Consider the following 21479-nt stretch of genomic DNA (forward strand, 5'->3'; position numbering starts at 1 on the left):
GAAATATCTGTTCTCAGATTCCACAGAAATAACGCTAGCAAAGAGATCCACGAAATGCAGATGTAACCCTGTGAGATGAATTAACAGAACACTAAGCAGTTTCTCAGAAAGCTTCTTTCCAGATTTCATCTGAGGATATTTCCTTTTTCACCATAGCCCTCTATGGGCTTCCAAATATCACTTTGCCAGTTCCACAAGACCTGTATTAGCAAAAGACTTCTTGAGGGGAAAGCTGTAACTCTGTGAGGTGATTTCACAGAACACAAAGAAGTTTCTCAGAAAGCTTCTTTCTCTTTGTTATCGGAGGATATTTCCTTTGGCCCTACAGTCTTAAATGGGATCCGAAATATCTGTTCTCAGATTCCACAGAAATAAGGCTAGCAAAGAGATCTACGAAATACAGATGTAACTCTGTGAGATGAATTAACAGAACACTAAGCAGTTTCTCAGAAAGCTTCTTTACAGATTTCATCTGAGGATATTTCCTTTTTCACCCTGGCCCTCTATGGGCTTCCAAATATCACTTTGCAAATTCCACAAGAACTGTCTTAGCGAAAGGCTCCTTGAGGGGAAAGCTGTAACTCTGTGAGATGATTTCACAGAACACAAAGTAGTTTCTTTGAAAGCTTCCTTCTCTTTGATATCGGAGTTTATTTCCTTTGGCAGTGTAGTCTACAAAGGGATCCGAAATATCTGTTCTCAGATTCCACAGAAATAAGGCTAGCAAAGAGATCCACGAAATACAGATGTAACTCTGTGAGATGAATTAACAGAACACTAAGCAGTTCCTCAGACAGCTTCTTTCCACGTTTCATCTGAGGATATTTCCTTTTTCACCATAGCCCTCTATTCGATTCCAAATATCACTTTGGCAATTCCACAAGAACTGTCTTAGCGAAAGGCTTCTTGAGGGGAAAGCTGTAACTCTGTGAGATGATTTCACAGAACACAAAGAAGTTTCTCAGAAAGCTTCTTTCTCTTTTTTATCGGGGGATACTTCCTTTGGCCCTATAGTCTTCAAAGGGAAACGAAATATCTGTTCTCAGATTCCACAATAATAAGACTAGCAAAGAGATCCACGAAATACAGATGTAACTCTGTGAGATGAATTAACAGAACACTAAGCAGTTTGTCAGAAAGCTTCTTTCCAGATTTCATCTGAGGATATTTCCTTTTTCACCATAGCCCTCCATGGGCTTCCAACTATCACTTTGCCAATTCCACAAGAACTGTGTTAGCGAAAGGCTTCTTGAGGGGAAAACTGTAACTCTGTGGGATGATTTCACAGAACACAGAGAAGTTTCTCAGAAAGCTTCTTTCTCTTTGTTATCGCAGGATATTTCCTTTGGTTTTGTTGTCTTCTAAGGGATCCGAAATATCTGTTTTCAGATTCCACAGAAAAAAGGCTAGCAAAGAGATCCACGAAATACAGATGTAACTCTGTCAGATGAATTAACAGAACACTAAGCAGTTTCTCAGAAAGCTTCTTTCCAGATTTCATCTGAGGATATTTCCTTTTTCACCATAGCCCTCTATGGGCTTCCAAATATCACTTTGCCAATTCCACAAGAACTGTCTTAGCGAAAGGCTCCTTGAGGGGAAAGCTGTAACTCTGTGAGATGATTTCACAGAACACAAAGTAGTTTCTTAGAAAGCTTCTTTCTCTTTGATATCGGAGTTTATTTCCTTTGGCCCTATAGTCTTCAAAGGGATCCGAAATATCTGTTCTTAGATTCCACAGAAATAAGGCTAGCAAAGAGATCCACGAAATACAGATGTAACTCTGTGAGATGAATTAACAGAACACTAAGCAGTTTCTCAGAAAGCTTCTTTCCAGATTTCATCTGAGGATATATCCTTTTTCAACATAGTCCTCTATGGGCTTCCAAATATCACTTTGCCAATTCCACAAGAACTGTCTTAGCAAAAGGCTTCTTGAGGGGAAAGCTGTAACTCAGTGAGATGATTTCACAGAACACAAAGAAGTTTCTCATAAAGCTTCTTTCTCTTTGTTATCGGAGGATATTTCCTTTGGCCCTATAGTCTTCAAAGGGATCCGAAGTACCTGTTCTCAGATTCCACAGAAATAAGGCTAGCAAAGAGATCCATGACATACAGATGTAACTGTGTGAGGTGAGTTAAAAGAACACTAAGCAGTTTCTCAGAGAGATTCTTTCCACATTTCATCTGAGGATATTTCCTTTTTCACCATAGCCCTCCATGGGATTCCAAATATCACTTTGCCAATTCCACAAGAACTGTCTTAGCGAAAGGCTTCTTGACGGGAAAGCTGTAACTCTGTGAGATGATTTCAAAAAACACAAAGAAGTTTCTCAGAAAGCTTCTTTCCCTTTGTTATCGGAGGATACTTCCTTTGGCCCTATAGTCTTCTAAGGGATCCGAAATATCTGTTCTCAGATTCCACAGAAATAACGCTAGCAAAGAGATACACGAAATACAGATGTAACTCTGTGAGATGAATTAACAGAACACTAAGCAATTTCTCAGAAAGCTTCTTTCCAGATTTCATCTGATTATATTTCCTTTTTCACCATAGCCTTCTATGGGCTTCCAAATATCACTTTGCCAATTCCACAAGAACTGTCTTAGAGAAAGGCTTCTTGAAGGGAAAGCTGTAACTCTGTGAGATGATTTCACAGAACACAAAGAAGTTTCTCAGAAAGCTTCTTTCTCTTTGTTATCGGAGGATATTTCCTTTGGCCCTAGAGTCTTCAAAGGGATCCGAAATATCTGTTCTCAGATTCCACAGAAATAAGGCTAGCAAAGAGATCCACGAAATACAGAGGTAACTCTGTGAGATGAATTAACAGAACACTAAGCAGTTTCTCAGAAAGCTTCTTTCCAGATTTCATCTGAGGATATTTCCTTTTTCACCCTGGCCCTCCATGGGCTTCCAAATATCACTTTGCCAATTCCACAAGAACTGTCTTAGCGAAAGGCTCCTTGAGGGGAAAGCTGTAACTCTGTGAGATGATTTCACAGAACACAAAGAAGTTTCTCAGAAAGCCTCTTTCTCTTTGATATCTGCGTTTATTTCCTTCGGCAGTGTAGTCTTCAAAGGGATCCGAAATATCTGTTCTCAGATTCCACAGAAATAAGGCTAGCAAAGAGATCCACGAAATACAGATGTAACTCTGTCAGATGAATTAACAGAACACTAAGCAATTTCTCAGAAAGCATCTTTCCAGATTTCATCTGAGGATATTTCCTTTTTCACCATAGCCCTCTATGCGCTTCCAAATATCACTTTGCCAATTCCACAAGAACTGTCTTAGCGAAAGGCTTCTTGAGGGGAAAGCTGTAACTCTGTGAGATGATTTCACAGAACACAAATAAGTTTCTCAGAAAGCCTCTTTCTCTTTCTTATCGGAGAATATTTCCTTTGGCCCTATAGTCTTCAAAGGGATCCGAAATATCTGTTTTCAGATTCCACAGAAATAAGGCTAGCAAAGAGATCCACGAAATACAGATGTAACTCTGTGAGATGAATTAGCAGAACACTAAGCAGTTTCTCACAAAGCTTCTTTTGAGATTTCATCTGAGGATATTTCCTTTTTCACCATAGCCCTCCATGGGATTCCAAATATCACTTTGCCAATTCCACAAGAACTGTCTTAGCGAAAGGCTTCTTGACGGGAAAGCTGTAACTCTGTGAGATGATTTCAAAAAACACAAAGAAGTTTCTCAGAAAGCTTCTTTCACTTTGTTATCGGAGGATATTTCCTGTGGCCCTATAGTCTTCTAAGGGATCCGAAATATCTGTTCTCAGATTCCACAGAAATAACGCCAGCAAAGAGATCCACGAAATACAGATGTAACCCTGTGAGATGAATTAACAGAACACTAAGCAGTTTCTCAGAAAGCTTCTTTCCAGATTTCATCTGAGGATATTTCCTTTTTCACCATAGCCCTCTATGGGCTTCCAAATATCACTTTGCCAGTTCCACAAGAACTGTCTTAGCGAAAGGCTTCTTGAGGGGAAAGCTGTAACTCTGTGAGGTGATTTCACAGAACACAAAGAAGTTTCTCAGAAAGCTTCTTTCTCTTTGTTATCGGAGGATATATCCTTTGGCCCTACAGTGTTAAATGGGATCCGAAATATCTGTTCTCAGATTCCACAGAAATAAAGCTAGCAAAGAGATCTACGAAATACAGATGTAATTCTGTGAGATGAATTAACAGAACACTAAGCAGTTTCTCAGAAAGCTTCTTTCCAGATTTCATCTGAGGATATTTCCTTTTTCACCCTGGCCCTCTAAGGGCTTCCAAATATCACTTTGCCAATTCCACAAGAACTGTCTTAGCGAAAGGCTCCTTGAGGGGAAAGCTGTAACTCTGTGAGATGATTTCACAGAACACAAAGTAGTTTCTTAGAAAGCTTCTTTCTCTTTGATATCGGAGTTTATTTCCTTTGGCAGTGTAGTCTACAAAGGGATCCGAAATATCTGTTCTCAGATTCCACAGAAATAAGGCTAGCAAAGAGATCCACGAAATACAGATGTAACTCTGTGAGATGAATTAACAGAACACTAAGCAGTTCCTCAGACAGCTTCTTTCCACGTTTCATCTGAGGATATTTCCTTTTTCACCATAGCCCTCTATGCGCTTCCAAATATCACTTTGGCAATTGCACAAGAACTGTCTTAGCGAAAGGCTTCTTGAGGGGAAAGCTGTAACTCTGTGAGATGATTTCACAGAACACAAAGAAGTTTCTCAGAAAGCTTCTTTCTCTTTTTTATCGGGGGATATTTCCTTTGGCCCTGTAGTCTTCAAAGGGAAACGAAATATCTGTTCTCAGATTCCACAATAATAAGACTAGCAAAGAGATCCACGAAATACAGATGTAACTCTGTGAGATGAATTAACAGAACACTAAGCAGTTTCTCAGAAAGCTTCTTTCCAGATTTCATCTGAGGATATATCCTTTTTCAACATAGTCCTCTATGGGCTTCCAAATATCACTTTTCCAATTCCACAAGAACTGTCTTAGCAAAAGGCTTCTTGAGGGGAAAGCTGTAACTCTGTGAGATGATTTCACAGAACACAAAGAAGTTTCTCATAAAGCTTCTTTCTCTTTTTTATCGGAGGATATTTCCTTTGGCCCTAGAGTCTTCAAAGGGATCCGAAATACCTGTTCTCAGATTCCACAGAAATAAGGCTAGCAAGGAGATCCATGAAACACAGATGTAACTCTGTGAGGTGAGTTAACAGAACACTAAGCAGTTTCTCAGAGAGATTCTTTCCACATTTCATCTGAGGATATTTCCTTTTTCACCATAGCCCTCCATGGGATTCCAAATATCACTTTGCCAATTCCACAAGAACTGTCTTAGCGAAAGGCTTCTTGACGGGAAAGCTGTAACTCTGTGAGATGATTTCAAAAAACACAAAGAAGTTTCTCAGAAAGCTTCTTTCCCTTTGTTATCGGAGGATATTTCCTTTGGCCCTATAGTCTTCTAAGGGATCCGAAATATCTGTTCTCAGATTCCACAGAAATAACGCTAGCAAAGAGATCCACGAAATACAGATGTAACCCTGTGAAATGAATTAACAGAACACTAAGCAGTTTCTCAGAAAGCTTCTTTCCAGATTTCATCTGAGTATATTTCCTTTTTCACCATAGCCCTCTATGGGCTTCCAAATATCACTTTGCCAATTCCACAAGACCTGTCTTAGCGAAAGGCTTCTTGAGGGGAAAGCTGTAACTCTGTGAGGTGATTTCACAGAACACAAAGAAGTTTCTCAGAAAGCTTCTTTCTCTTTGTTATCGGAGGATATTTCCTTTGGCCCTACAGTCTTAAATGGGATCCGAAATATCTGTTCTCAGATTCCACAGAAATAAGGCTAGCAAAGAGATCTACGAAATACAGATGTAACTCTGTGAGATGAATTAACAGAACACTAAGCAGTTTCTCAGAAAGCTTCTTTACAGATTTCATCTGAGGATATTTCCTTTTTCACCCTGGCCCTCTATGGGCTTCCAAATATCACTTTGCAAATTCCACAAGAACTGTCTTAGCGAAAGGCTCCTTGAGGGGAAAGCTGTAACTCTGTGAGATGATTTCACAGAACACAAAGTAGTTTCTTTGAAAGCTTCCTTCTCTTTGATATCGGAGTTTATTTCCTTTGGCAGTGTAGTCTACAAAGGGATCCGAAATATCTGTTCTCAGATTCCACAGAAATAAGGCTAGCAAAGAGATCCACGAAATACAGATGTAACTCTGTGAGATGAATTAACAGAACACTAAGCAGTTCCTCAGACAGCTTCTTTCCACGTTTCATCTGAGGATATTTCCTTTTTCACCATAGCCCTCTATTCGATTCCAAATATCACTTTGGCAATTCCACAAGAACTGTCTTAGCGAAAGGCTTCTTGAGGGGAAAGCTGTAACTCTGTGAGATGATTTCACAGAACACAAAGAAGTTTCTCAGAAAGCTTCTTTCTCTTTTTTATCGGGGGATACTTCCTTTGGCCCTATAGTCTTCAAAGGGAAACGAAATATCTGTTCTCAGATTCCACAATAATAAGACTAGCAAAGAGATCCACGAAATACAGATGTAACTCTGTGAGATGAATTAACAGAACACTAAGCAGTTTGTCAGAAAGCTTCTTTCCAGATTTCATCTGAGGATATTTCCTTTTTCACCATAGCCCTCCATGGGCTTCCAACTATCACTTTGCCAATTCCACAAGAACTGTGTTAGCGAAAGGCTTCTTGAGGGGAAAACTGTAACTCTGTGGGATGATTTCACAGAACACAGAGAAGTTTCTCAGAAAGCTTCTTTCTCTTTGTTATCGCAGGATATTTCCTTTGGTTTTGTTGTCTTCTAAGGGATCCGAAATATCTGTTTTCAGATTCCACAGAAAAAAGGCTAGCAAAGAGATCCACGAAATACAGATGTAACTCTGTCAGATGAATTAACAGAACACTAAGCAGTTTCTCAGAAAGCTTCTTTCCAGATTTCATCTGAGGATATTTCCTTTTTCACCATAGCCCTCTATGGGCTTCCAAATATCACTTTGCCAATTCCACAAGAACTGTCTTAGCGAAAGGCTCCTTGAGGGGAAAGCTGTAACTCTGTGAGATGATTTCACAGAACACAAAGTAGTTTCTTAGAAAGCTTCTTTCTCTTTGATATCGGAGTTTATTTCCTTTGGCCCTATAGTCTTCAAAGGGATCCGAAATATCTGTTCTTAGATTCCACAGAAATAAGGCTAGCAAAGAGATCCACGAAATACAGATGTAACTCTGTGAGATGAATTAACAGAACACTAAGCAGTTTCTCAGAAAGCTTCTTTCCAGATTTCATCTGAGGATATATCCTTTTTCAACATAGTCCTCTATGGGCTTCCAAATATCACTTTGCCAATTCCACAAGAACTGTCTTAGCAAAAGGCTTCTTGAGGGGAAAGCTGTAACTCAGTGAGATGATTTCACAGAACACAAAGAAGTTTCTCATAAAGCTTCTTTCTCTTTGTTATCGGAGGATATTTCCTTTGGCCCTATAGTCTTCAAAGGGATCCGAAGTACCTGTTCTCAGATTCCACAGAAATAAGGCTAGCAAAGAGATCCATGACATACAGATGTAACTGTGTGAGGTGAGTTAAAAGAACACTAAGCAGTTTCTCAGAGAGATTCTTTCCACATTTCATCTGAGGATATTTCCTTTTTCACCATAGCCCTCCATGGGATTCCAAATATCACTTTGCCAATTCCACAAGAACTGTCTTAGCGAAAGGCTTCTTGACGGGAAAGCTGTAACTCTGTGAGATGATTTCAAAAAACACAAAGAAGTTTCTCAGAAAGCTTCTTTCCCTTTGTTATCGGAGGATACTTCCTTTGGCCCTATAGTCTTCTAAGGGATCCGAAATATCTGTTCTCAGATTCCACAGAAATAACGCTAGCAAAGAGATACACGAAATACAGATGTAACTCTGTGAGATGAATTAACAGAACACTAAGCAATTTCTCAGAAAGCTTCTTTCCAGATTTCATCTGATTATATTTCCTTTTTCACCATAGCCTTCTATGGGCTTCCAAATATCACTTTGCCAATTCCACAAGAACTGTCTTAGAGAAAGGCTTCTTGAAGGGAAAGCTGTAACTCTGTGAGATGATTTCACAGAACACAAAGAAGTTTCTCAGAAAGCTTCTTTCTCTTTGTTATCGGAGGATATTTCCTTTGGCCCTAGAGTCTTCAAAGGGATCCGAAATATCTGTTCTCAGATTCCACAGAAATAAGGCTAGCAAAGAGATCCACGAAATACAGAGGTAACTCTGTGAGATGAATTAACAGAACACTAAGCAGTTTCTCAGAAAGCTTCTTTCCAGATTTCATCTGAGGATATATCCTTTTTCAACATAGTCCTATATGGGCTTCCAAATATCACTTTTCCAATTCCACAAGAACTGTCTTAGCAAAAGGCTTCTTGAGGGGAAAGCTGTAACTCTGTGAGATGATTTCACAGAACACAAAGAAGTTTCTCATAAAGCTTCTTTCTCTTTTTTATCGGAGGATATTTCCTTTGGCCCTAGAGTCTTCAAAGGGATCCGAAATACCTGTTCTCAGATTCCACAGAAATAAGGCTAGCAAGGAGATCCATGAAACACAGATGTAACTCTGTGAGGTGAGTTAACAGAACACTAAGCAGTTTCTCAGAGAGATTCTTTCCACATTTCATCTGAGGATATTTCCTTTTTCACCATAGCCCTCCATTGGATTCCAAATATCACTTTGCCAATTCCACAAGAACCGTCTTAGCGAAAGGCTTCTTGACGGGAAAGCTGTAACTCTGTGAGATGATTTCAAAAAACACAAAGAAGTTTCTCAGAAAGCTTCTTTCCCTTTGTTATCGGAGGATATTTCCTTTGGCCCTATAGTCTTCTAAGGGATCCGAAATATCTGTTCTCAGATTCCACAGAAATAACGCTAGCAAAGAGATCCACGAAATACAGATGTAACCCTGTGAAATGAATTAACAGAACACTAAGCAGTTTCTCAGAAAGCTTCTTTCCAGATTTCATCTGAGGATATTTCCTTTTTCACCATAGCCCTCTATGGGCTTCCAAATATCACTTTGCCAATTCCACAAGACCTGTCTTAGCGAAAGGCTTCTTGAGGGGAAAGCTGTAACTCTGTGAGGTGATTTCACAGAACACAAAGAAGTTTCTCAGAAAGCTTCTTTCTCTTTGTTATCGGAGGATATTTCCTTTGGCCCTACAGTCTTAAATGGGATCCGAAATATCTGTTCTCAGATTCCACAGAAATAAGGCTAGCAAAGAGATCTACGAAATACAGATGTAACTCTGGAGATGAATTAACAGAACACTAAGCAGTTTCTCAGAAAGCTTCTTTCCAGATTTCATCTGAGGATATTTCCTATTTCACCCTGACCCTCTATGGGCTTCCAAATATCACTTTGCCAATTCCACAAGAACTGTCTTAGCGAAAGGCTCCTTGAGGGGAAAGCTGTAACTCTGTGAGATGATTTCACAGAACACAAAGTAGTTTCTTTGAAAGCTTCCTTCTCTTTGATATCGGAGTTTATTTCCTTTGGCCGTGTAGTCTACAAAGGGATCCGAAATATCTGTTCTCAGATTCCACAGAAATAAGGCTAGCAAAGAGATCCACGAAATACAGATGTAACTCTGTGAGATGAATTAACAGAACACTAAGCAGTTTCTCAGAAAGCTTCTTTCCAGATTTCATCTGAGGATATTTCCTTTTTCACCGCAGCCCTGTATGGGCTTCCAAATATCACTTTGCCAATTCCACAAGAACAGTCTTAGCGAAAGGCTTCTTGAGGGGAAAGCTGTAACTCTGTGAGATGATTTCACAGAACACAAAGAAGTTTCTCAGAAAGCTTCTTTCTCTTTTTTATCGGGGGATATTTCCTTTGGCCCTATAGTCTTCAAAGGGAAACGAAATATCTGTTCTCAGATTCCACAATAATAAGACTACCAAAGAGATGCACGAAATACAGATGTAACTCTGTGAGATGAATTAACAGAACACTAAGCAGTTTGTCAGAAAGCTTCTTTCCAGATTTCATCTGAGGATATTTCCTTTTTCACCATAGCCCTCCATGGGCTTCCAACTATCACTTTGCCAATTCCACAAGAGCTGTCTTAGCGAAAGGCTTCTTGAGGGGAAAACTGTGACTCTGTGAGATGATTTCACAGAACACAGAGAAGTTTCTCAGAAAGCTTCTTTCTCTTTGTTATCGCAGGATATTTCCTTTGGCCCTATAGTCTTCTAAGGGATCCGAAATATCTGTTCTCAGATTCCACAGAAATAACGCTAGCAAAGAGATCCACGAAATGCAGATGTAACCCTGTGAGATGAATTAACAGAACACTAAGCAGTTTCTCAGAAAGCTTCTTTCCAGATTTCATCTGAGGATATTTCCTTTTTCACCATAGCCCTCTATGGGCTTCCAAATATCACTTTGCCAGTTCCACAAGACCTGTATTAGCAAAAGACTTCTTGAGGGGAAAGCTGTAACTCTGTGAGGTGATTTCACAGAACACAAAGAAGTTTCTCAGAAAGCTTCTTTCTCTTTGTTATCGGAGGATATTTCCTTTGGCCCTACAGTCTTAAATGGGATCCGAAATATCTGTTCTCAGATTCCACAGAAATAAGGCTAGCAAAGAGATCTACGAAATACAGATGTAACTCTGTGAGATGAATTAACAGAACACTAAGCAGTTTCTCAGAAAGCTTCTTTACAGATTTCATCTGAGGATATTTCCTTTTTCACCCTGGCCCTCTATGGGCTTCCAAATATCACTTTGCAAATTCCACAAGAACTGTCTTAGCGAAAGGCTCCTTGAGGGGAAAGCTGTAACTCTGTGAGATGATTTCACAGAACACAAAGTAGTTTCTTTGAAAGCTTCCTTCTCTTTGATATCGGAGTTTATTTCCTTTGGCAGTGTAGTCTACAAAGGGATCCGAAATATCTGTTCTCAGATTCCACAGAAATAAGGCTAGCAAAGAGATCCACGAAATACAGATGTAACTCTGTGAGATGAATTAACAGAACACTAAGCAGTTCCTCAGACAGCTTCTTTCCACGTTTCATCTGAGGATATTTCCTTTTTCACCATAGCCCTCTATTCGATTCCAAATATCACTTTGGCAATTCCACAAGAACTGTCTTAGCGAAAGGCTTCTTGAGGGGAAAGCTGTAACTCTGTGAGATGATTTCACAGAACACAAAGAAGTTTCTCAGAAAGCTTCTTTCTCTTTTTTATCGGGGGATACTTCCTTTGGCCCTATAGTCTTCAAAGGGAAACGAAATATCTGTTCTCAGATTCCACAATAATAAGACTAGCAAAGAGATCCACGAAATACAGATGTAACTCTGTGAGATGAATTAACAGAACACTAAGCAGTTTGTCAGAAAGCTTCTTTCCAGATTTCATCTGAGGATATTTCCTTTTTCACCATAGCCCTCCATGGGCTTCCAACTATCACTTTGCCAATTCCACAAGAACTGTGTTAGCGAAAGGCTTCTTGAGGGGAAAACTGTAACTCTGTGGGATGATTTCACAGAACACAGAGAAGTTTCTCAGAAAGCTTCTTTCTCTTTGTTATCGCAGGATATTTCCTTTGGTTTTGTTGTCTTCTAAGGGATCCGAAATATCTGTTTTCAGATTCCACAGAAAAAAGGCTAGCAAAGAGATCCACGAAATACAGATGTAACTCTGTCAGATGAATTAACAGAACACTAAGCAGTTTCTCAGAAAGCTTCTTTCCAGATTTCATCTGAGGATATTTCCTTTTTCACCATAGCCCTCTATGGGCTTCCAAATATCACTTTGCCAATTCCACAAGAACTGTCTTAGCGAAAGGCTCCTTGAGGGGAAAGCTGTAACTCTGTGAGATGATTTCACAGAACACAAAGTAGTTTCTTAGAAAGCTTCTTTCTCTTTGATATCGGAGTTTATTTCCTTTGGCCCTATAGTCTTCAAAGGGATCCGAAATATCTGTTCTTAGATTCCACAGAAATAAGGCTAGCAAAGAGATCCACGAAATACAGATGTAACTCTGTGAGATGAATTAACAGAACACTAAGCAGTTTCTCAGAAAGCTTCTTTCCAGATTTCATCTGAGGATATATCCTTTTTCAACATAGTCCTCTATGGGCTTCCAAATATCACTTTGCCAATTCCACAAGAACTGTCTTAGCAAAAGGCTTCTTGAGGGGAAAGCTGTAACTCAGTGAGATGATTTCACAGAACACAAAGAAGTTTCTCATAAAGCTTCTTTCTCTTTGTTATCGGAGGATATTTCCTTTGGCCCTATAGTCTTCAAAGGGATCCGAAGTACCTGTTCTCAGATTCCACAGAAATAAGGCTAGCAAAGAGATCCATGACATACAGATGTAACTGTGTGAGGTGAGTTAAAAGAACACTAAGCAGTTTCTCAGAGAGATTCTTTCCACATTTCATCTGAGGATATTTCCTTTTTCACCATAGCCCTCCATGGGATTCCAAATATCACTTTGCCAATTCCACAAGAACTGTCTTAGCGAAAGGCTTCTTGACGGGAAAGCTGTAACTCTGTGAGATGATTTCAAAAAACACAAAGAAGTTTCTCAGAAAGCTTCTTTCCCTTTGTTATCGGAGGATACTTCCTTTGGCCCTATAGTCTTCTAAGGGATCCGAAATATCTGTTCTCAGATTCCACAGAAATAACGCTAGCAAAGAGATACACGAAATACAGATGTAACTCTGTGAGATGAATTAACAGAACACTAAGCAATTTCTCAGAAAGCTTCTTTCCAGATTTCATCTGATTATATTTCCTTTTTCACCATAGCCTTCTATGGGCTTCCAAATATCACTTTGCCAATTCCACAAGAACTGTCTTAGAGAAAGGCTTCTTGAAGGGAAAGCTGTAACTCTGTGAGATGATTTCACAGAACACAAAGAAGTTTCTCAGAAAGCTTCTTTCTCTTTGTTATCGGAGGATATTTCCTTTGGCCCTAGAGTCTTCAAAGGGATCCGAAATATCTGTTCTCAGATTCCACAGAAATAAGGCTAGCAAAGAGATCCACGAAATACAGAGGTAACTCTGTGAGATGAATTAACAGAACACTAAGCAGTTTCTCAGAAAGCTTCTTTCCAGATTTCATCTGAGGATATTTCCTTTTTCACCCTGGCCCTCCATGGGCTTCCAAATATCACTTTGCCAATTCCACAAGAACTGTCTTAGCGAAAGGCTCCTTGAGGGGAAAGCTGTAACTCTGTGAGATGATTTCACAGAACACAAAGAAGTTTCTCAGAAAGCCTCTTTCTCTTTGATATCTGCGTTTATTTCCTTCGGCAGTGTAGTCTTCAAAGGGATCCGAAATATCTGTTCTCAGATTCCACAGAAATAAGGCTAGCAAAGAGATCCACGAAATACAGATGTAACTCTGTCAGATGAATTAACAGAACACTAAGCAATTTCTCAGAAAGCATCTTTCCAGATTTCATCTGAGGATATTTCCTTTTTCACCATAGCCCTCTATGCGCTTCCAAATATCACTTTGCCAATTCCACAAGAACTGTCTTAGCGAAAGGCTTCTTGAGGGGAAAGCTGTAACTCTGTGAGATGATTTCACAGAACACAAATAAGTTTCTCAGAAAGCCTCTTTCTCTTTCTTATCGGAGAATATTTCCTTTGGCCCTATAGTCTTCAAAGGGATCCGAAATATCTGTTTTCAGATTCCACAGAAATAAGGCTAGCAAAGAGATCCACGAAATACAGATGTAACTCTGTGAGATGAATTAGCAGAACACTAAGCAGTTTCTCACAAAGCTTCTTTTGAGATTTCATCTGAGGATATTTCCTTTTTCACCATAGCCCTCCATGGGATTCCAAATATCACTTTGCCAATTCCACAAGAACTGTCTTAGCGAAAGGCTTCTTGACGGGAAAGCTGTAACTCTGTGAGATGATTTCAAAAAACACAAAGAAGTTTCTCAGAAAGCTTCTTTCACTTTGTTATCGGAGGATATTTCCTGTGGCCCTATAGTCTTCTAAGGGATCCGAAATATCTGTTCTCAGATTCCACAGAAATAACGCCAGCAAAGAGATCCACGAAATACAGATGTAACCCTGTGAGATGAATTAACAGAACACTAAGCAGTTTCTCAGAAAGCTTCTTTCCAGATTTCATCTGAGGATATTTCCTTTTTCACCATAGCCCTCTATGGGCTTCCAAATATCACTTTGCCAGTTCCACAAGAACTGTCTTAGCGAAAGGCTTCTTGAGGGGAAAGCTGTAACTCTGTGAGGTGATTTCACAGAACACAAAGAAGTTTCTCAGAAAGCTTCTTTCTCTTTGTTATCGGAGGATATATCCTTTGGCCCTACAGTGTTAAATGGGATCCGAAATATCTGTTCTCAGATTCCACAGAAATAAAGCTAGCAAAGAGATCTACGAAATACAGATGTAATTCTGTGAGATGAATTAACAGAACACTAAGCAGTTTCTCAGAAAGCTTCTTTCCAGATTTCATCTGAGGATATTTCCTTTTTCACCCTGGCCCTCTAAGGGCTTCCAAATATCACTTTGCCAATTCCACAAGAACTGTCTTAGCGAAAGGCTCCTTGAGGGGAAAGCTGTAACTCTGTGAGATGATTTCACAGAACACAAAGTAGTTTCTTAGAAAGCTTCTTTCTCTTTGATATCGGAGTTTATTTCCTTTGGCAGTGTAGTCTACAAAGGGATCCGAAATATCTGTTCTCAGATTCCACAGAAATAAGGCTAGCAAAGAGATCCACGAAATACAGATGTAACTCTGTGAGATGAATTAACAGAACACTAAGCAGTTCCTCAGACAGCTTCTTTCCACGTTTCATCTGAGGATATTTCCTTTTTCACCATAGCCCTCTATGCGCTTCCAAATATCACTTTGGCAATTGCACAAGAACTGTCTTAGCGAAAGGCTTCTTGAGGGGAAAGCTGTAACTCTGTGAGATGATTTCACAGAACACAAAGAAGTTTCTCAGAAAGCTTCTTTCTCTTTTTTATCGGGGGATATTTCCTTTGGCCCTGTAGTCTTCAAAGGGAAACGAAATATCTGTTCTCAGATTCCACAATAATAAGACTAGCAAAGAGATCCACGAAATACAGATGTAACTCTGTGAGATGAATTAACAGAACACTAAGCAGTTTCTCAGAAAGCTTCTTTCCAGATTTCATCTGAGGATATATCCTTTTTCAACATAGTCCTCTATGGGCTTCCAAATATCACTTTTCCAATTCCACAAGAACTGTCTTAGCAAAAGGCTTCTTGAGGGGAAAGCTGTAACTCTGTGAGATGATTTCACAGAACACAAAGAAGTTTCTCATAAAGCTTCTTTCTCTTTTTTATCGGAGGATATTTCCTTTGGCCCTAGAGTCTTCAAAGGGATCCGAAATACCTGTTCTCAGATTCCACAGAAATAAGGCTAGCAAGGAGATCCATGAAACACAGATGTAACTCTGTGAGGTGAGTTAACAGAACACTAAGCAGTTTCTCAGAGAGATTCTTTCCACATTTCATCTGAGGATATTTCCTTTTTCACCATAGCCCTCCATGGGATTCCAAATATCACTTTGCCAATTCCACAAGAACTGTCTTAGCGAAAGGCTTCTTGACGGGAAAGCTGTAACTCTGTGAGATGATTTCAAAAAACACAAAGAAGTTTCTCAGAAAGCTTCTTTCCCTTTGTTATCGGAGGATATTTCCTTTGGCCCTATAGTCTTCTAAGGGATCCGAAATATCTGTTCTCAGATTCCACAGAAATAACGCTAGCAAAGAGATCCACGAAATACAGATGTAACCCTGTGAAATGAATTAACAGAACACTAAGCAGTTTCTCAGAAAGCTTCTTTCCAGATTTCATCTGAGTATATTTCCTTTTTCACCATAGCCCTCTATGGGCTTCCAAATATCACTTTGCCAATTCCACAAGACCTGTCTTAGCGAAAGGCTTCTTGAGGGGAAAGCTGTAACTCTGTGAGGTGATTTCACAGAACACAAAGAAGTTTCTCAGAAAGCTTCTTTCTCTTTGTTATCGGAGGATATTTCCTTTGGCCCTACAGTCTTAAATGGGATCCGAAATATCTGTTCTCAGATTCCACAGAAATAAGGCTAGCAAAGAGATCTACGAAATACAGATGTAACTCTGTGAGATGAATTAACAGAACACTAAGCAGTTTCTCAGAAAGCTTCTTTCCAGATTTCATCTGAGGATATTTCCTATTTCACCCTGACCCTCTATGGGCTTCCAAATATCACTTTGCCAATTCCACAAGAACTGTCTTAGCGAAAGGCTCCTTGAGGGGAAAGCTGTAACTCTGTGAGATGATTTCACAGAACACAAAGTAGTTTCTTTGAAAGCTTCCTTCTCTTTGATATCGGAGTTTATTTCCTTTGGCAGTGTAGTCTACAAAGGGATCCGAAATATCTGTTCTCAGATTCCACAGAAATAAGGCTAGCAAAGAGATCCACGAAATACAGATGTAACTCTGTGAGATGAATTAACAGAACACTAAGCAGTTTCTCAGAAAGCTTCTTTCCAGATTTCATCTGAGGATATTTCCTTTTTCACCGCAGCCCTGTTTGGGCTTCCAAATATCACTTTGCCAATTCCACAAGAACAGTCTTAGCGAAAGGCTTCTTGAGGGGAAAGCTGTAACTCTGTGAGATGATTTCACAGAACACAAAGAAGTTTCTCAGAAAGCTTCTTTCTCTTTTTTATCGGGGGATATTTCCTTTGGCCCTATAGTCTTCAAAGGGAAACGAAATATCTGTTCTCAGATTCCACAATAATAAGTCTACCAAAGAGATGCACGAAATACAGATGTAACTCTGTGAGATGAATTAACAGAACACTAAGCAGTTTGTCAGAAAGCTTCTTTCCAGATTTCATCTGAGGATATTTCCTTTTTCACCATAGCCCTCCATGGGCTTCCAACTATCACTTTGCCAATTCCACAAGAGCTGTCTTAGCGAAAGGCTTCTTGAGGGGAAAACTGTGACCCTGTGAGATGATTTCACAGAACACAGAGAAGTTTCTCAGAAAGCTTCTTTCTCTTTGTTATCGCAGGATATTTCCTTTGGCCCTATAGTCTTCTAAGGGATCCGAAATATCTGTTCTCAGATTCCACAGAAATAACGCTAGCAAAGAGATCCACGAAATACAGATGTAACCCTGTGAGATGAATTAACAGAACACTAAGCAGTTTCTCAGAAAGCTTCTTTCCAGATTTCATCTGAGGATATTTCCTTTTTCACCATAGCCCTCTATGGGCTTCCAAATATCACTTTTCCAGTTCCACAAGACCTGTCTTAGCGAAAGACTTCTTGAGGGGAAAGCTGTAACTCTGTGAGGTGATTTCACAGAACACAAAGAAGTTTCTCAGAAAGCTTCTTTCTCTTCGTTATCGGAGGATATTTCCTTTGGCCCTACAGTCTTAAATGGGATCCGAAATATCTGTTCTCAGATTCCACAGAAATAAGGCTAGCAAAGAGATCTACGAAATACAGATGTAACTCTGTGAGATGAATTAACAGAACACTAAGCAGTTTCTCAGAAAGCTTCTTTACAGATTTCATCTGAGGATATTTCCTTTTTCACCCTGGCCCTCTATGGGCTTCCAAATATCACTTTGCAAATTCCACAAGAACTGTCTTAGCAAAAGGCTCCTTGAGGGGAAAGCTGTAACTCTGTGATATGATTTCACAGAACACAAAGTAGTTTCTTTGAAAGCTTCCTTCTCTTTGATATCGGAGTTTATTTCCTTTGGCAGTGTAGTCTACAAAGGGATCCGAAATATCTTTTCTCAGATTCCACAGAAATAAGGCTAGCAAAGAGATCCACGAAATACAGATGTAACTCTGTGAGATGAATTAACAGAACACTAAGCAGTTCCTCAGACAGCTTCTTTCCACGTTTCATCTGAGGATATTTCCTTTTTCACCATAGCCCTCTATTCGATTCCAAATATCACTTTGGCAATTCCACAAGAACTGTCTTAGCGAAAGGCTTCTTGAGGGGAAAGCTGTAACTCTGTGAGATGATTTCACAGAACACAAAGAAGTTTCTCAGAAAGCTTCTTTCTCTTTTTTATCGGGGGATATTTCCTTTGGCCCTATAGTCTTCAAAGGGAAACGAAATATCTGTTCTCAGATTCCACAATAATAAGACTAGCAAAGAGATCCACGAAGTACAGATGTAACTCTGTGAGATGAATTAACAGAACACTAAGCAGTTTGTCAGAAAGCTTCTTTCCAGATTTCATCTGAGGATACTTCCTTTTTCACCATAGCCCTCCATGGGCTTCCAACTATCACTTTGCCAATTCCACAAGAACTGTGTTAGCGAAAGGCTTCTTGAGGGGAAAACTGTAACTCTGTGGGATGATTTCACAGAACACAGAGAAGTTTCTCAGAAAGCTTCTTTCTCTTTGTTATCGCAGGATATTTCCTTTGGTTTTGTTGTCTTCTAAGGGATCCGAAATATCTGTTTTCAGATTCCACAGAAAAAAGGCTAGCAAAGAGATCCACGAAATACAGATGTAACTCTGTCAGATGAATTAACAGAACACTAAGCAGTTTCTCAGAAAGCTTCTTTCCAGATTTCATCTGAGGATATTTCCTTTTTCACCATAGCCCTCTATGGGCTTCCAAATATCACTTTGCCAATTCCACAAGAACTGTCTTAGCGAAAGGCTCCTTGAGGGGAAAGCTGTAACTCTGTGAGATGATTTCACAGAACACAAAGTAGTTTCTTAGAAAGCTTCTTTCTCTTTGATATCGGAGTTTATTTCCTTTGGCAGTTTAGTCTACAAAGGGATCCTAAATATCTGTTCTCAGATTCCACAGAAATAAGGCTAGCAAAGAGATCCACGAAATACAGATGTAACTCTGTGAGATGAATTAACAGAACACTAAGCAGTTCCTCAGACAGCTTCTTTCCACGTTTGATGTGAGGATATTTCCTTTTTCACCTTAGCCCTCTATGCGCTTCCAAATATCACTTTGGCAATTCCACAAGAACTGTCTTAGCGAAAGGCTTCTTGAGGGGAAAGCTGTAACTCTGTGAGATGATTTCACAGAACACAAAGAAGTTTCTCAGAAAGCTTCTTTCTCTTTTTTATCGGGGGATATTTCCTTTGGCCCTGTAGTCTTCAAAGGGAAACGAAATATCTGTTCTCAGATTCCACAATAATAAGACTAGCAAAGAGATCCACGAAATACAGATGTAACTCTGTGAGATGAATTAACAGAACACTAAGCAGTTTCTCAGAAAGCTTCTTTCCAGATTTCATCTGAGGATATATCCTTTTTCAACATAGTCCTCTATGGGCTTCCAAATATCACTTTGCCAATTCCACAAGAACTGTCTTAGCAAAAGGCTTCTTGAGGGGAAAGCTGTAACTCTGTGAGATGATCTCACAGAACACAAAGAAGTTTCTCATAAAGCTTCTTTCTCTTTTTTATCGGAGGATATTTCCTTTGGCCCTATAGTCTTCAAAGGGATCCGAAATACCTGTTCTCAGATTCCACAGAAATAAGGCTAGCAAAGAGATCCATGAAATACAGATGTAACTCTGTGAGGTGAGTTAACAGAACACTAAGCAGTTTCTCAGAGAGATTCTTTCCACATTTCATCTGAGGATATTTCCTTTTTCACCGCAGCCCTCTATGGGCTTCCAAATATCACTTTGCCAATTCCACAAGAACAGTCTTAGCGAAAGGCTTCTTGAGGGTAAAGCTGTAACTCTGTGAGGTGATTTCACAGAACACAAAGAAGTTTCTCAGAAAGCTTCTTTCTTTTTGTTATCGGAGGATATTTCCTTTGGCCCTAGTGTCTTCTAAGGGATCCGAAATATCTGTTTTCTGATTCCACAAAAATAAGTCTAGCAAAGAGATCCACGAAATACAGATGTAACTCTGTGAGATGGATTAACAGAACACTAAGCAGTTTCTCAGAAAGCTTCTTCTGGATTTCATCGGAGGATATTTCCTTTTTCACCATAGCCCTCTATGGGCTTCTAAATATCACTTTGCCAATTCCACAACAACTGTCTCACCGAAAGGATTCTTGAGGGGAAACTTGTAACTCTGTGAGATGACTTCACAGAACACAAAGAAGTTTCTCAGATAGCGTCTTTCTCTTTATTATCGGAGGATATTTCCTTTGGCCCTAGAGTCTTCAAAGGGATCCGAAATATCTGTTCTCAGATACCACAGAAATAAGGCTAGCAAAGAGATCCATGAAATACAGATGTAACTCTGTGAGGTGAGTTAACAGAACACTAAGCAGTTTCTCAGAGAGATTCTTTCCACATTTCATCTGAGGATATTTCCTTTTTCACCATAGCCCTCCATGGGATTCCAAATATCACTTTGCCAATTCCACAAGAACTGTCTTAGCGAAAGGCTTCTTGACGGGAAAGCTGTAACTCTGTGAGATGATTTCAAAAAACACAAAGAAGTTTCTCAGAAAGCTTCTTTCCCTTTGTTATCGGAGGATATTTCCTTTGGCCCTATAGTCTTCTAAGGGATCCGAAATATCTGTTCTCAGATTCCACAGAAATAACGCCAGCAAAGAGATCCACGAAATACAGATGTAACCCTGTGAGATGAATTAACAGAACACTAAGCAGTTTCTCAGAAAGCTTCTTTCCAGATTTCATCTGAGGATATTTCCTTTTTCACCATAGCCCTCTATGGGCTTCCAAATATCACTTTGCCAGTTCCACAAGAACTGTCTTAGCGAAAGGCTTCTTGAGGGGAAAGCTGTAACTCTGTGAGGTGATTTCACAGAACACAAAGAAGTTTCTCAGAAAGCTTCTTTCTCTTTGTTATCGGAGGATATTTCCTTTGGCCCTACAGTCTTAAATGGGATCCGAAATATCTGTTCTCAGATTCCACAGAAATAAGGCTAGCAAAGAGATCTACGAAATACAGATGTAATTCTGTGAGATGAATTAACAGAACACTAAGCAGTTTCTCAGAAAGCTTCTTTCCAGATTTCATCTGAGGATATTTCCTTTTTCACCCTGGCCCTCTAAGGGCTTCCAAATATCACTTTGCCAATTCCACAAGAACTGTCTTAGCGAAAGGCTCCTTGAGGGGAAAGCTGTAACTCTGTGAGATGATTTCACAGAACACAAAGTAGTTTCTTAGAAAGCTTCTTTCTCTTTAATATCGGAGTTTATTTCCTTTGGCAGTGTAGTCTACAAAGGGATCCGAAATATCTGTTCTCAGATTCCACAGAAATAAGGCTAGCAAAGAGATCCACGAAATACAGATGTAACTCTGTGAGATGAATTAACAGAACACTAAGCAGTTCCTCAGACAGCTTCTTTCCACGTTTCATCTGAGGATATTTCCTTTTTCACCATAGCCCTCTATGCGCTTCCAAATATCACTTTGGTAATTCCACAAGAACTGTCTTAGCGAAAG

Source organism: Macaca fascicularis, chromosome 18 (genome assembly GCF_037993035.2).
Source record: "Macaca fascicularis isolate 582-1 chromosome 18, T2T-MFA8v1.1".
NCBI classification, from domain to species: domain Eukaryota; kingdom Metazoa; phylum Chordata; class Mammalia; order Primates; family Cercopithecidae; genus Macaca; species Macaca fascicularis.